Source organism: Phocoena phocoena, chromosome 1 (genome assembly GCF_963924675.1).
Source record: "Phocoena phocoena chromosome 1, mPhoPho1.1, whole genome shotgun sequence".
Lineage (NCBI taxonomy): Eukaryota > Metazoa > Chordata > Mammalia > Artiodactyla > Phocoenidae > Phocoena > Phocoena phocoena.
In genome coordinates, this window is record NC_089219.1 from 144136227 (window position 1) to 144151620 (window position 15394).

Below are 15394 nucleotides of genomic sequence, written 5' to 3' on the forward strand. Positions count from 1 at the left end.
AGAGTACGCCTGGCAGCTAGGTTATGTTTTAAGATTGTAAGTGCTACTTATAGAGGAAAGATGCAAGGGAATGAGTAAAGTGAGAACAAAGATGCATGTTAGGTATACATGACTTTTTCCCTACAAGGTCTTGGTGATTAACCTAAATAGAATTCTGCACAATGGACATATAAAAATATCAATAAGTGCCAAGCACAGATGACCCTTATTAAAAATAAAGCAAATGACATATCCATAGATGACATTTTAGTTATGAAAGAACTTCAAAAGCATCCAAAGAAAGTATTAGGAGGAACTTGGATGTTTAAGTCAAAAGAATAAAATGACACATACTATCTCATTTTCATGAAACAAGGATGATCACCCAAGCCACCAAACCAACCAACAAAAAACCATTCACCATCTAATCTATTTCTATGCAACTCAAGAAGTAGCCTGTTTAAAGAAAAAAAATGAAAAGCTCCGATTTTGAGAATCCATATACTGTGCTTACCCTGAATTCTCAATAGCTTCCCTCACACATGAAGCCACAGTCCTTACTTTCATCTATTTTACTATTGCAGAAACAGGTCCATGTTGTAACACATGGACAGGTTAACCAAATTACTCCCCTTTTTCTTCTTCACCACCCACAGCCCATTTCATTTTGAAAATGCTCAGAAGTTCTTACAAGAAACTTCAGAGAACTGACTGCCTACATCTTGCATCAAATAGAAAAGCACAGTTACCTCTCACATACTTGAGATTTTCCTTCTCCATCAAAGTAATAACTAGGACATCTGGCACATGTCTGGTACAATGACAGGCTCATTCTACTTTATGAGAGTATTTAACATACGACCTGAAAGAGTTTATGCACATACCTATTCCTTCTGGGCAGGGAGAAAGCGCGCTAAAGAACATAAGCTTTAAAAACAGTAACACTTTCAAACTGACTTTGGTATTCCTGGCAGTTACACACACCATCCATGGATGTCCAAAGCACGCGCGCACACACACACACACACACACACACAAGACGCTCTCACTACTCCCCCCCGCCCCCCGAATGCCCCCAAAGACCTGGGAAATAGGCGTAAACCAGAGGGAAGCGAAGGGAAAGTCAATCTCCCTCCACCTGCTGCCTGAAGTGGGGGTACTTTCAGCTGCCTGGCAGACAGGAGCCCGAGACACAGCCTCAGCAGCAGCCTGCCAACATCCTTAAGAAAAATAAACAAACACATACCAACTTGTCCTCCACCCCCAACCAAAGAACTCACATGGCAGGGCTCAAAACATAACAACAGCGCAGTTCCCATGAGCCCGGACAATCCTATTAACCAAGGCAACCATAAACCCATAAACCTCCGCAACCCTGGAGCACACCCTGAGGTCTGGAACTGTACAGACACACACAGACACAGAGGAAATTTGCACCTGTCTTTCTTGACATAACACACCTGTCAGGCCCTGCCCATGGCGCAGCTCTCCGCTAATAGACCTTTGTCTACCTAATCCAGGAAAGGACATTATTATAATTTTTTTTTTTTTGTAAAGGAGGTTATTAGATGGGAGAGAAGGGGTGGGGGGGAGAACAAGACAAGAGACTTCTAGCCTTGACTTTGAGAGCAGGCCACCCTGTGCTTGCACTGTTATTATAAGCTCAAGGAGACAACACAGACCTTCTGGGAAAAATAAAAACAAGCAGGTGAGTTCCCAGCCTTCCCCCAGGCGGAGTGGGTTCTGGATTGCCAAGAACAGAAGTTTCACACTCCAGCCTGCCTCCTTGGGCTATTTAAGACTGTCGCTCAACCCCTCCTCCCAGGTCTTCTGTCGGCCAGCCTGGAGGACTCTCAACTTCCGAAAAAAAGCTGAGAAGTGGCGGGAGACCTGTGAGTCTCTCTCCAAAGCTACTCCCCCTTTGCCTCCCTCCCGCCCCCCGCCCCCCTCACCTCGCCCCTCCAATCCATACCCTCCACCTACGTTCAGTTTTATCAGGAGGAGTAAGTGGCTGGCACAGCAGAAGAACCAACAATTTGCTAACCTGGGCTTTGGGTAATGTCTCCCCCCAGCTTGCCCCCGTCGTCCCCCTCCTTGCCGGTTCAGGCAAGATAGCAGCTCTTCTCGCCCCCTCACTATTCTTCCCAGTAACAATCACTCTCACCTCTTCACTCCTCCCTCTCCAGTCCTCCGGAGTGGGGCAAAATTGCAGGTACCACCCAGACGAACCAAGATCAGATCGAAGCAGCCCAACCACGTCGACTGCCAGCGGTGACTGCGAGCACATCCGCTGCCCGAGAACATCCTCTACCCCCACCCGGACCTCGATCTTTCCATCCTCCCGCCGCGCTTGAGCCCCAGTCCTCCCACCACAGGACCCCTGAGGCTCCCGGTGCCATCTTACCCCACTCAACTTGACCTAGCCCTGGGTCCTGGGAGCACAGGGGAGGGGCGCCGTGCTCGTTTCCCAGGACCATCTCTCCATTGCTCCAACCCTGATTTCAACATTTCGGCTTCGACAGCGTTTTGAGAGGAAAGTAACAGAGCGCCCCCCCACCCCACCACACCTCCCTCTCCCTTCCTCCCTACTCCCTGGCCCTCTGCTGGGGTTAAAAAGGAGAAGTGAAAGGTATGCAAATGAGAAGCAAATTGGAAGATCCTGGAAGAAAGGCAGCTATAATAAACAAGACAAAGAGCAAGGACGTGGGGACTAGCCCAGGAGTTTTCACCGGGGGAGATGGGAAGGATGAGGCTGGGAGGAAAGCGGGGATCCAGACGAACAAAAAGCGACCCGGTCCCCCTCGCGGTCCTCTCTCCTGGGAAGAGAGGGCAAGAGAAAGAAGGAAAGGAAGGAAAAGCCTCCTCCCCCTCCAGAAACAGTACACAAAAGGTGACAAGATCAGCGACAAGTCCAGCACTATCAGCCTCCCCCCTCTCGCCACCACCACCCCCCAGCCACCAGCAGGAAAGAGAAAGAAAGAAAAGCCAAGCGGATCACTTACTCGTAGGAACTGGGAGAGGCGGAGCGCTGAGTTCCACTGAGGCTTCTGCTTAGAAACTGTTTAGACACTATTTTATTATGATTCATTTAAAGAACACCATTTTCTCCTGGGGAGGGTGGAAAGATGTTTACACGAGTATGAGTAATGGGAGTCTCTTTTCTTTTCTTCTCATTCAAGAACAAGCCGGTACAAGTGATTCTGGAAAAGGGGAGGGGACTCGCGAGGGGGAGAAGATACTTACTCGGTGCAGAGAGCAGTGGGACCGAGCCTTTTTTGCAGGCGGAGAGAGGAAAACACGCGCGCGCACACGCACGGTGAGATCTTGCGGGTGATGAATATGATAATTGGACAAGGGACGGTGAGTCCGTGCGGGAGCGCGCGAGCGGGCCGACGGGGAGAATGAGGGGAGAGAGAGGAGAGGGTGGGCAGGGAGAGGAGAGGAGGGAAGACAAGAAGAGAGGAGAGTGAGGAAGAGAAGAGGCGAGAGGAGGAGAGAGGAGAATAGGAGAAGAGAGAAGAGAAGAGAAGAGAGTAGAAGAGGGGAGAGAGGAGAGGAGAGAAGAGGAGCAAAGCGGAGAGGGAGCAGGCGGACCCGGCGAGAGCTCTTTTGCGCCGCTCTGCTTTCCCCGGCTGCAATGGTGTATTATTTCAGAGCGCTCCCTCAGCTGAGGGCTCCGCTCCACAACAAGATTTACTTTAAGACACAGCTGAAGGAAACAGGAAGACTGCACGTCACAGTCTGACTGACGTACCCGGCCCCAGCACCCAATCGCGAGGCGCCTTCGGATTCAAGGGGGGATAGCGAGGCAAGAGAACTTGGGAGGAAAAAAAATATAAAAGGGGTGGGGGTGAGGGGCTGGGAGGAGAGGAGGGGAGAGGGGCCCCGCGCTCCCCTCCCCCGCCTCCATCCCCGCCCCCACCCCCCCTCACCCGCGCGCAGCCACTGCTTGGGGGCGACCGGATCGCCGCGCCCGGGCCGGAGCGAGCCATCTGCGGGCGCTGTGCAAAGCCGGCGACCGCGCGAGCGCCGCTCAGCTCACACTCGCTCTTCCAGGACGCAGGTCTTTTTTTTTTTTTTTCCCCTTCATTTCCCAGATACAGCTGATCGAGTTCGCTGAGCGGCAGAGCGAGTGAGCGCTCCTCGGACAGGGGTGGAGGAAGGCACAGAAAAGTATACTGGAGAAAAAGTGGAGGTTTTAGGGGTGGGGTGGTCTAAGAGGAGGGAGTGAGGATCCTCAAAACATTCCACTTTTTAAATGATCATAGCTAGTATCAGGAATACATGTCACCCTTGCTTCCTTTTAAAGGAGAGGTGGACAATAAAATACAGGTAGGTTTGGGATTAAAATAATAGGTGCTAGAGGTTTCACACCGGCTCCGCTGCATCTGATATAAGAAGACTAGTATTGGCTGAATCCCAGTCAATCTCCCGTCAAAATTGTTAGGAAGAATATTTGTCCTTGGTTACCTCTAACAACTTTATTTGGATTGTAGGTACAGCAACCTTTACGGGAAAAAAAAATGTTACAAACAGTACCACGCGATTACGCTCAGTAACTCACTCACCCCAGAATGATTAAAGAGAGAGGTTTCAAATAGGATTTACACAGTTTTGACCTCTGGGTAACAAACTTTAAAGTATACTCGGCAAGAAATTTCAAACGCTTAAATTTCGGGCTTCTAAGTCAAGCCATAGAAAATTCACTTTGGTTTGACATTTCTTGGACGAAAAATAACCAGCAAGACTTCTTTAGATAACGTGGCTCTTAAAGGGCTTTTTGGGATTTGAAAGTTACTAATGGTAAAGCGCAAGCGCCCAGCCGCAGCTAGAATGTCTCTTTCACCGGGCACAGTAAACGGCTTTTAATAAAGCAAATGCGCTTATGACTTAAAGATCCTATAAAAGCTAGGACTTGCAAGGGCTGCGAAGCAGAAACATTCATACCTAGTCGATAAGACACTCATTTTTTGGTAGGATGGGGACAAGTATTTTTCGTGTGTCCCTCGAATTTAATCAGATCAAAGGTTGAATCGTGTTGCGTCGTGACAACAGAGTGTTTGTGAAGTGTGTTACAAGTATACTGGCCGATCATTACCACCATCTTCTGCAACACACGCACGCACACACTTTTCCTAGGACACAATCTCAGCCTCAAATTCATCAAACTGTGAAGTCAAATCTTTGAATAAGAATAGTGATGGTACTATGTTCGAGTCCATACCCTGTAGGAAACTTTTGGCACGGGACTCAAACATTGCAAAGAAGAAGAAAAAAAAATCAGGCCGGCCCGGTTAGGTGTTGGGGATAAGAAAAAAAGACTTGCTTGAGCATCTCCAGTCTTCATTTCTCCCCTTTTGCCGCCTCCTGACACTCCCCCACCACCCCATTACGGAAACAACACAGACCCTCACAAACGCACTACTCACACTTCCAATGATCGGCTACTGTATTAAGTGTTCTGAGAAGGGACAATTTAGGCTGGGGACAGAATCTATCAACGTGCCCATTACATACAGGACGGAATAATGCTTCTGTTGGTTGGGTCCTTTCGAGGGAAGCGGGTGTACTGAGCGGGGAAATGTGGGTTCTGTGAATGAATCAAGGCTACTTCCTTTCTTCTTTTTCGCCCTATTATTTTTCCTTAAGTATCCCAGTATGTACATGTGAGCGCCAGCCCACAAATAAACTGGCAGGAGTAAAGGATACATGCCCTCCACACCTTAAAACCATCTGCTCAGTTTGACATTTAAAAGGGAGGAGGGCAGGGAAGGAGGAGGGGGAGAAGGGGGAAGAAAGGAAGCTGGGAGGGAGAAAAGGTTCAGACCCTGGAAGGAAACGGCTTGAACTTTAGCCCACAAGTTTATGTCACTTGCACCTAGCGCTCGGGTGCACGTTTAGCACACACTACGCCGGAGAAGTGGCGGGGGGAAAAGTTCCCTGCGAGCCCCAGTAAGTCCTTTATCACTCCCGGGGGAAGGCAGGCCCCAGTTTTAGTCGGGGTAACCCGTTTGGCAAACAGGAAAGCTCCCCCACCCCCAGCCTCGGCGACGGAGGCTCGCGGCTTGCCAGCTCTGCCGCGGAGGTTCGCAGCCCGCATTTGGGCACAAGAGCGGCTTTTTGAAATAGCGCGCGCGACGCTGGACGCGCGAGCTCGGTCCACAGCCCAGCTCCGCGAGATGCGTACGCGGAGCCCGGTCCTGTCCCCTAATGTCTAGGCGACGTACAGGCCAGGCTCCTGGCAACCTCTCTTGCCAGAGCTGCGGCGCTCTCCCGGGTCTCGCACCGCCCTGGAGCAAGGCGTGAGGCCCGAGCCCTCTATCTCGGGCTACTCCCGGTTTGTTTTCTGATAGGCGAGAAGCGATCAGTCAGCCCCGGAGACAAGAAGTCGCCTAGATATTAGCTCCATCTCTGAAACCAGCGGCCAAGCCTAGGGTCAGTCCCTTTCTCCGCCCCAATGCCAACACAACCCCAATAACTTAAAAGTTAACACAAGTTCTGACTGGTCTTCCAACAAACCCTATCCCTGCAAGCTACATTTATTTATTTATCTGAAGGGTGATCTGCGCGTTCTTGGTCAAACTCTTGCACTTATCACTTATGCATCTGGTTCTGGGTTAAACACACTTCGCCTTGACATTTTCTCGGTGTATTTTACCCCTCCGGTTCTTTCTTAAAGCCAGTAAGTGGGGGTAGGAGAGAAGACTGCATATAAGTAATTTAAAACCTTGCAAACAACCGTCAGCAGATCTTAAACAAACCAATTCTGGGAATTTCAACTAGACCAGATGAGAGACAAACATGGATGTTTATTTCAGGAGAAGGATGCTGGAGATCCAGCCTGGACACACACACAACACCATCCACCACTCACCACCACCACCATCCTGAAAAGAGGAAGAGAAAGAAATAAAAAACAACTCTAGGGTGCAGGCAGGCCTGCTTCAGGCTGTCTAGAGGCAGACTGACTGCCTGCCGTATTCTCCCTCTCTCTCTCTCTCTCAATCCCTATGCCCAGTGTGACGCCAAGCCCAACCTGGATTTGTTCTGAATGGGGGGGAAAGTGAAATGCCACGAGATCAGTAGCAAGTAGCAGCTGCACGGTTTCTCTCCTGGGAACCCCACTGCTTAGAAGCCTCCCGAGTGATGTTTGTTTAACCAACAGCTTTCAAAGTAAACAGAAGTGAATCACTCCAAAGAAGCTGAAATATAACCCTTACAAGAATTTGGGGTAAGGGGGGTTGGCAGAAAAAAGTAATTTTTTAATTAATAAAGCCCCCACCCCCAAATCAGGGCCCATCACAACGCCTAAAGGAGCCTAGAATTGTTATAAAAATAAAAATTCATTGAAAGGATTCCTTACAATAAAGTGGCCTCGAAGAAAATCACTCTTCTCCCACAATCACTCTTCTCCCGCGGTTAGAGGGGGTTGGTTGTCAGTGACTGAAGGGGCACATTACTACTTGATTTTATGGAAGAAGGCGAAAACAATCAAAGAGAGGTACGTTCCCTGCCCCGGAGTAGAAAGGAGTAGGCTGGGAGCTCTGCGTCGCCAACCCTGGCTCTGCCTCAGGCACCGAACTTTCCAATATCAAGATACTAACAGATGGTGGTGAGCACATGGAGGGCTGTTACTTACATAATCCAGCCACTCCGCCTGGCCGCGCTGAGCCCGGCGAGGCGCCCGCCAGGCCGAGCGCGCGCCTTCCGAGGGGTGCCGCTGCCCGCCCCCCGCCCCGAAATAACTTGACTTTCTCCAACCCTACCCGGCTCTTTGAGGGCTAGGATTTGGAGAGGTCGTGATTTCAGAAAAAAATACACATCGATCTGCTTGTGCTTTATCCTCTTCAGTCCACAGTAGTGAAGAAGCCAAGGGCACAGGGAAGTGAAGGGGACGCTTTCGGGGAGAACGGGGCGCTCTCCCTCCGAATCTGGGGGTGCTAGGGAGTGGGATTCGCGCCATTTACACCCCTCCCTCTTTGGCGCGGATCAGCATCTCTTTCCCTGTCCCTGAAATACAAGGGCAGTCTCGAGCTGCAGCCGGGGGGCATGGGGTGGGGTGAGGGTGTGAGTGTGAGGGGACGCCTCTGCACGCGGGGGCGCAGTGGGCAAAGTTACGCAGAGCCTGTGGGCACCGCTACATTTCCGAGCTTCGGCAGGATTTTAAGCACTGGTTCCCACGCGTGGGGAGCCCCTTTCGGGCCGGGTGGTGCCCGCTGCCTGCACGCCCTCAGCGCTTCCCCGGAGGCCCAGGCCCTTCCCGTGTGCCTGTGTACCTCCGCGTGCGTGCCCGGGGACAGGTTTGTTTGACGAGCCTCCTTCCCTCTGGCGACTCGGGGCCGCCGAAACTCGCGCGGCACACGCCTGCGTGTGTTGGAAAAGTTTCGGGTCGGGAGGGAACGCTGGGAGTCTCCTCTCCGGCCCCAAGGCGGCAATGGGGCTTCCTCGCCTGCAGCTTCCTCCCGGTCTCCTCCTCCCGCCCGGCCCTTCCTTCCTAGCCTCGGCCCCGCGCTAGGTGTCGCGGCCTCTCTGGCCCGGAGACGTCGCGCTCGAGAAGAGGCGGCCGTGGCGCCGCGCTGAGGGCGGAGGGCGGAGGGCGCGCCCCTCCCTCCCGCGTGCCGCTTGGAGTGTGGGTCGCCCCGCGCCAAACCCGCGGCCCGGGCCTTTCCCGGGGGCCTCCGCACGGCCCCGCTGACCCGAGCTGGGCACACGCCGGACGCAGAGAGCAGCTACCTGCTCTCTGCCTGTTGCTGCGGGGCCGAAGCGGCGGCGAGACGGTGGACGCGCTTAACCTAAGAGGTTGGGGCCACCGCCGGGGACCCAGAGAGGGGCGGGGACCTTTGGAGGGCTGGAGACCTCCCCTTCTGCTCACCCCCTTTATTTCTTCGGTCTAAGGATATTTGGCCGTTACTCCCAGCTTCCCTTTCTTCGGGCTTTTAAGTCAAGGGTGTGAATTCGGAGGAGATGCTCTTTTCAGGGGCTTTGATGGTAGGATTTAAGTAATCCCTACTGCCCATCTTACAAGGCTTTTATTCAGGACGCCAGTGAGTTAGAAATAAATAGGTGTAGGCCAGGCGCACGCAGGGAAAAAGAGAAGGAAGCTCCCAGTTTGGATTTATTTGTGGGGAGAGAGAGTGACTCTGGAAAGTTGCATTTTGTTTAAATTAGAGCAAGACAAAGTTGAAAGCCAGATTTCTATAATTTTTCTGGTAATATTTCTTTTATGAAGTATCTAAGTGTCTGTTTGTCATCATTTTGAGATCAAAAGGAAAATCCATATGCTGCATAGTTTTTCAAAATTGCTATTTAAATATGTTTTAAGTGCTTTATCCAACACGGAGAAGGCTGCTCAGAGGCAAGGCTGGTGACGGGGATATAGCGGGCTGGTTTGAGGTGGAGCAGGGGTCCCCAAGACGGGGCTAGTCAACAGGAATCACCAAGGAAGATTTTCAAAAATAAGGATTTCTGGGCCCACACCAGCTAGGCAATCAGCAGGAGGACGTGGGAATCCGGGGGTCATGCTGTGTTTCCAGTTACTGCTCAGCCAGTCGCTGCCTCTGTGACCGTGGGTGTGTCACTTTATCTGAGCCTCAGTTCTTTTTATCTGTTAAATGGTAATAGTATCCAACTCCTAATTGTAGAGAGTTTTACATAAGTAATATCGTTCAGCACATGACTGGCGCTCAATAAAAATGGAAACTATTTGGTCTACAAATGTGTGTTCTTCACACTTGCGCTGACCTGTACTCCTCCTGCACAGAGCCCTCTCCCATCCAATATTTTGGCGAAGCTAAGTGGACTGTCATTTGATGTGTACGTGTATGCACATTTTAGCTTATGCATACTGGCTACTTTGGACACTTTATATGCTCACCTCTCACCTTTTAAACCATAAAAAATAGCATTGGTGTATGTTTGGAAGTTAGGCCCTGTGCTCTTGGACTTAGAACTGTCCATCAGTCCCACTGGCAGACAGGAGGCATTTACTGATGTGAAATCAACCTTTCTTTCTTTTTCTTTCTCTCTCTCTCTTTCATTTTCTTCCTTCCTTCCTTCCTCCCTCCCTCTCTTTTCCTTCCTTCCTTCCTTTCCTCCTTCCTTTCTTTCTTCCTTTCCTTCTTTCTTTCTTTCTTTCTTTCACCTTCCCTGCTTTATAGATGGCAAACCTTTCCTACAGAAGCTGCCTGTCTCACCAACAAAGCCACAGGACGAACAGTTCTATTCAAGGAGGGAAGAACAAGAAGGCAAAAAAGGGCAACATTCCTAGGTAAAACTAAAATGTATATCATCTACCATATGTTTTTACTTGTGTGAATGAACAACTCCCCCAAATCTATGTCATGTAAAATACAACCCTTCTTAAAATTATGTTCAATCCAATGAGTAGGAACACACCCCAAGGTCATTAAGGGAGAGCCCAGCCAAAGACAGCTGTGAGAAGGGAAAGAAAGATAGAAGGGAAAGGAAGATAGGCGGGAAGGGGCCATCGCTGGCTGTGACTCTGCAGCAGGGTGAGGGGAAGAAAGCCAGAGGAATGGAATAGGCGTAGCCAGCAGAGAACAGATCAAGAAGGCTGACACTTTTTAGAACTGGAGATGGCTGTGAGTGGATAATGAAACATCCCAAGGAAGGTGTTTTGCTGGTATCCTCAGAAGGCTTGAGATTAGTAATCACTGCCTATTCCTGGGTTAAGGAAGAGACTTCCAGCTTGGGGCATCCGAGGGCCCAGTCCCTAGGCTGAATGAGCCCAGGGGCTGGGAGTGGGCACCCTTTATTCTCTGCATGAGGGAAAGCCCAAGCTTGATCCCTAGATGCCCGTCCTTCCAGCGTTTGTGTATATCTTTGGGCCAGTGTGGAAGATTCCTGCTCTGTGACTACTGGGGGTGAGAGAGGGATATGTCTGTGACTCTAGGGGACAAAACAAAGGCCCTCAACAACCATAGAGAAACACATATCCGGAGCCAGGCTGTAGGGAGACAGGTATCAGCTTCTGGTTCCTTACCCCCAAGCCCTCTCCTGGTGGTGGTCTTGGTGGAAGGAGTACTTTTGCCTATTCTTGTAGGGGAGGAGGGCAGGGGCAGAGGCTGAGAGGAAGATCTGGAGGAGCAGGGTGGGGTGGGGGGGTGGGAGAAGGGGGGTGGGAAGGGAGCGTGTGGGAGGGTGCCGGGTAGGGGTTAGGGGAGATTATAGGTGGAGGTAGGTGGACTAGGTGTCCTGCACAAGGTAAGGGGCGGGGTGGGTAGCTGGCAGTGGGGCTGAGGGAGTGGAGTTCAGGGGAGAGGTGGGGCTGGGAGTGCGAGGGCCAAAGCGGATAACTGGAGGGGATGGGGGGTGCCGGAGGTCGGGGGTGGGCGAGGAGGCTGGGGGGTGGGGTGCCGGAAGGGGTGTGAAGCGTGGTTTGAGGGACGGAGTGGGAGGCGGGAGCGAAGGCGAGGCTGGAGGCTAAATCGGACCCTTGCTCCGGCTCGCGGGAAGGGCGCCTCCTGCGTCTGGCGAGGCTCTGGAATGCTCTGGGTCACTCGCTGATCCCGGTTGGCGGAAGGCCTCGGGCAGCACCCCCTCCCGGCAGTCGCCTCTCGGGGGCGGGCAGCCCGGGCTCCCCCCGTGCGCGGCGCTGTTGGTGCGCGGTCCCGATCCGGAGGGGTGTCGCCGTGCGTCCCCCACCCGCGGCTTCCCACGCCCCGGCTCCGACGGGGGGGTGGGTCCCCCCAGCGCCCCCGCACGGGCTCCGGGCAGCCAGTTTCCTCCTTCCTCCCAGCTCCACCTCCCCTCATCCCCATCCTAGGCCCCAGGGTGGCTCCCTCACTCCCTCAGGTCCCCGAAGCCCCATCCTTTTCCCTCCCGGGGCAGGCGGAGTTCACCTAATCTTCGGTGGTCTCAATGCTAATCTTCGGGGCTGGTGCCTGGGGAGAGAGGGCAGGAGGGGCTGCGGAACCCAAAGTGGGCTCAAAGAAGATAGAATCATTCAGCAGATAATTACTGTTTGCAAGACACTGCTGAGCGTGGCAGTTGGTGACCCTGTTGAGAGAGCGAGTGGACCGGACGATTTTGGTTCTTATCCAACACGGAGGGACAGTTATGATGTGTTCGATTTAGCCAGGTTTCTGAAACCTCGATTCGGAGCAGGAGTCTAGAGGAATCTGGGTGAGGGACAAAAGTGTCAACATCTCCTTCTCTCCATGTTTCAAAGTGGTCTTTCTGCGAGAATATGGGAGGGAGGGGCATAGGCATAGTGATGAGCAGTAATAGACAATTCTAGCATCTTCTGAGCACTTCCTACCTCAGAACTGCGCCAGATGCTTTATGTCCAGCACTTCCATTTTCTTCTAAAATGCCATAGACTCTAAGACACACCATCCATTTAAATGTGCCCTTTGGGAGAAAAGGAAAACATAATGACCTTAAATGCACAATCGATTGTAGGACATATTGATTGCAGGAACATAATAAAGTATGAGAAAAAGTGAACCTTAGCAGTGAAGAAATAAGTACATTAGGTGTAGTTCTCCCAACAGCCCTGATGAGAGTTATCCCTGCTGTATTGTATGGATGAGTAAACGGGGACAGGGAAGGTTTCACCACCTGCTTAAGGCCACAAAGCCGGTAAGTAGCCGTCAGAATCGGAACCCAGGTTTGCCTGCCTTCAGAGCCGGAACAGTTCCTCCTAGGGCACAGGGATGGGGCTTTGTCAGCTTCTTCATAGCCCAGGTTCTCTCTTGACACTTTTACCATCAACACTCCCTCCCCCACCCTCCACGTTTTGGAGATTTCCAGGAGGACAAAGTAATTCATTTGGGGGAGGGGGTACAAAACAGTCAAATTACATTTTTCAGATTCAAATAAAGTTTTTAAAGGGTAAAACCCATGCATGCCAGGCTTTGCTGTGCACCGCAGGAAGTCGAATTCAAGGATCCCTGTATTGCTGAAAATAGAATTGTAAAAAATAAAAGGGGTGGAGGGAGAAAGTGAATGAAACTAATCCTATTAAACGTGGTAGCATGTTTCTGTGGCACGCAGGGAGAGATTAAGCACAGGAAAGGGGATAAGTACTGCTTCAGTTTCACTAAACTAATGTGACAACTTGTCATTGGAAATCTTTGCAGCTTGTTAGTAGATGACTAGCTGATTCAGAAGTGTTTTCTATCATTCCCTTTGTGTCTCCTGTGAGTTTTGTTTCTTTTTTCAATTTTCTTTCTTTTCCTGTTTCTTTCTTACCCATGCTGCTCTATTTTGCTTTTTAATCCTGCATGTCTCCTTCAAGTCAAAACATTTAGCTGGCTCTAATCAAGATTTAGTTTTGAAGATGCCCCTTGACCTTGTCTTGCCCAGAGAAGCCCCAAAGGGGACTGACTGCTCTCCATCCTCAACCTGGGGTCTGTCTTGTGGCTTAAAAAACCAAGCTTCTGGGGAAAACCTCTCATTTCGGATTTCATTTTTCTGCACTCCTTCTTGTTTTCTTCTCTTTCTTTTTTGCTTTATCCTTTTATTCTCTCCTTTTTGCCTTTCATTTCCATCCTTTTTTTCCCTCACTTACCCCTTTCTCCTCTTCCCTGTTTTCCTCTCTAATTTCATTTTCTCTTTTGCTTTCCTCCCATCAATGGTTTCATTTTTTTTTCCTAGAATTTCTTTTTCCTCTTTAATACACTCCAATAACTCTCTTATTCTTTCTTTCCTTCAGATAAGACAGTTACATTGGCAGAGAAAAGCTAGGAATCCCTCATGGTAGTTACCATGCTGGATTAGTTCCTGGCAAAGGGAAGGAGGCAACATTGTGGGGAAGGGGCCAGGGCAGATCACAGGCATGCAGGGAACAAAGAGCTGATCTAAATCGTGAGGAAGAAAGAATTTTAGGCTTGGTCACTGTCTTTCCAAAGCAGGTGTCCAGCTTGTTTGGAAGCGTGGCTCACTGCCCCTCTCTCCTCTGCCTTGGCATCACTCTCTCCCACTTTCCTCCTCCCTCCCCCGCTCCAACTTTCCCCACTGGCTCACCACCAGAGGCGAGATGTTGAGTCAATGGAAAAACAACATTCGCCAACATTAAAGGGAGACTGTTTAGAAAAGGAAGGCCCTGCTGAGGTGCAGAGGAAGCCTGTACATTAACACGGGCCACCTCTTATCTGGGGCAGCTGGGCCCAAGCTGCCTGTGCTGATTCCCCAGCTTTGCCAAGAGGCCTTCAGCAGAGGCTGCCTGCTTTTTGGGGGCGGGGGGCTGATTCTTACCCACAGGCATCACCAGCAGTTTTAGAAACACAAAGACATCGATTTTCACCCAGGGACTTAATGGGAGACCCCAGGCCAATAAGCAAAGTTTCGCAAAAGGCAGCACCGTTCTAGGCCTCTGTCTCTGGACATGGCTCACCATGAACCTGGCCCCTCTCATCTGCAGTCCTTTTGAGGACTCCCAAGCACGGGAAGGACTGGCCATTCTGACCCGAACGTGAATTAAGGGGAAGGACAAGCTAAAGTGACCCAAAGGAAAAGAAGAAAAAGGCATGTGGGTAGGTTCACCCTGGCTCTAAATTGCTTTCCGTTAAGTCTTGAACCAGCTCTTGATGGGAAGATAAGGCAAATCTCTAATCAGTCAATAATTAACCGAAGCTCCATTAATGGTCCAGTCAACCAAAGCCTGCTGACACCTTCAGAACCCTGCTGGAGTGGGAGGGTTAGGTTGGACCTTTTGATAGAAAGATCTGTTTAGCCTGCTGTTCACTCCACTCACAGGTCACCATACAAGGGGTAAAGTTATTCCTGTGTCTGCCAGTGAAACCTTTTCTTAGTTTAACTCCTTTGGATAACTTTCTGAAATTTCACTTTTAGAAATCTCAATGTGTGTGTGTGTGTGTGTCTGTGTGTGTGTGTGTGTGTGTGTGTTGCGTTGTGTACAGAACAGCTGGGGGTCCATTCAGTTCCAGGTCGGTTTGAATCAAATCCCAGATGTGTTCTGATTGTCACTACATTATTCTTCCTAGAGGATCGTATTTTCTCTCCCCAGCCTTGCTCATCTAAGTCTGTAGTTTATTCTCAGTGTCTGTAGATATTTCTGTTCCTCAATGTTAGCTCCTCCTCAATTTGTGATCAAAGCAGAAATACGTGTGAGTAATAAGCAACCACACATCCCTACCAAAGCATGCAGATAATTCTTGAATTTTAAAGAAGTAGGACTTTAAAAGACTAACACAGATTTGATTTTAGTACTTCTGGTGGATCCGGGTCTTTTTATTTCTTACAGAAGCAGATTTTTAGAAAGGGTGAGTTTAGGTCTTACATTTTCTTTTAATGGAAATTTAAAAAATTTTTTGTTCTTGTTTTGCTTTACTTTGTTGTTCTTCTGTACAGCATTCAGTGTGCTACCGTAAGCTTGGAGTCAATCTATTAGACGAGAAAAATCAGTGTATTAAGTGTAGTGTGAATTTTT

The 15394-nt window shown here is 50.3% G+C and overlaps 1 protein-coding gene across 1 annotated transcript in view; it reads right to left on the reverse strand.

Moving 5' to 3' along the window:
* The window catches only part of PROX1 (prospero homeobox 1), a 48900-nt gene extending 45237 nt beyond the window's left edge, over positions 1-3663 (reverse strand). The window contains exon 1 of the mRNA XM_065884715.1: positions 3223-3663. The gene's annotated coding sequence lies outside the window, so the exon portion shown is untranslated. The remainder of the gene's footprint in view (positions 1-3222) is intronic.
* Between the last annotated feature and the right edge of the window lie 11731 nt (positions 3664-15394).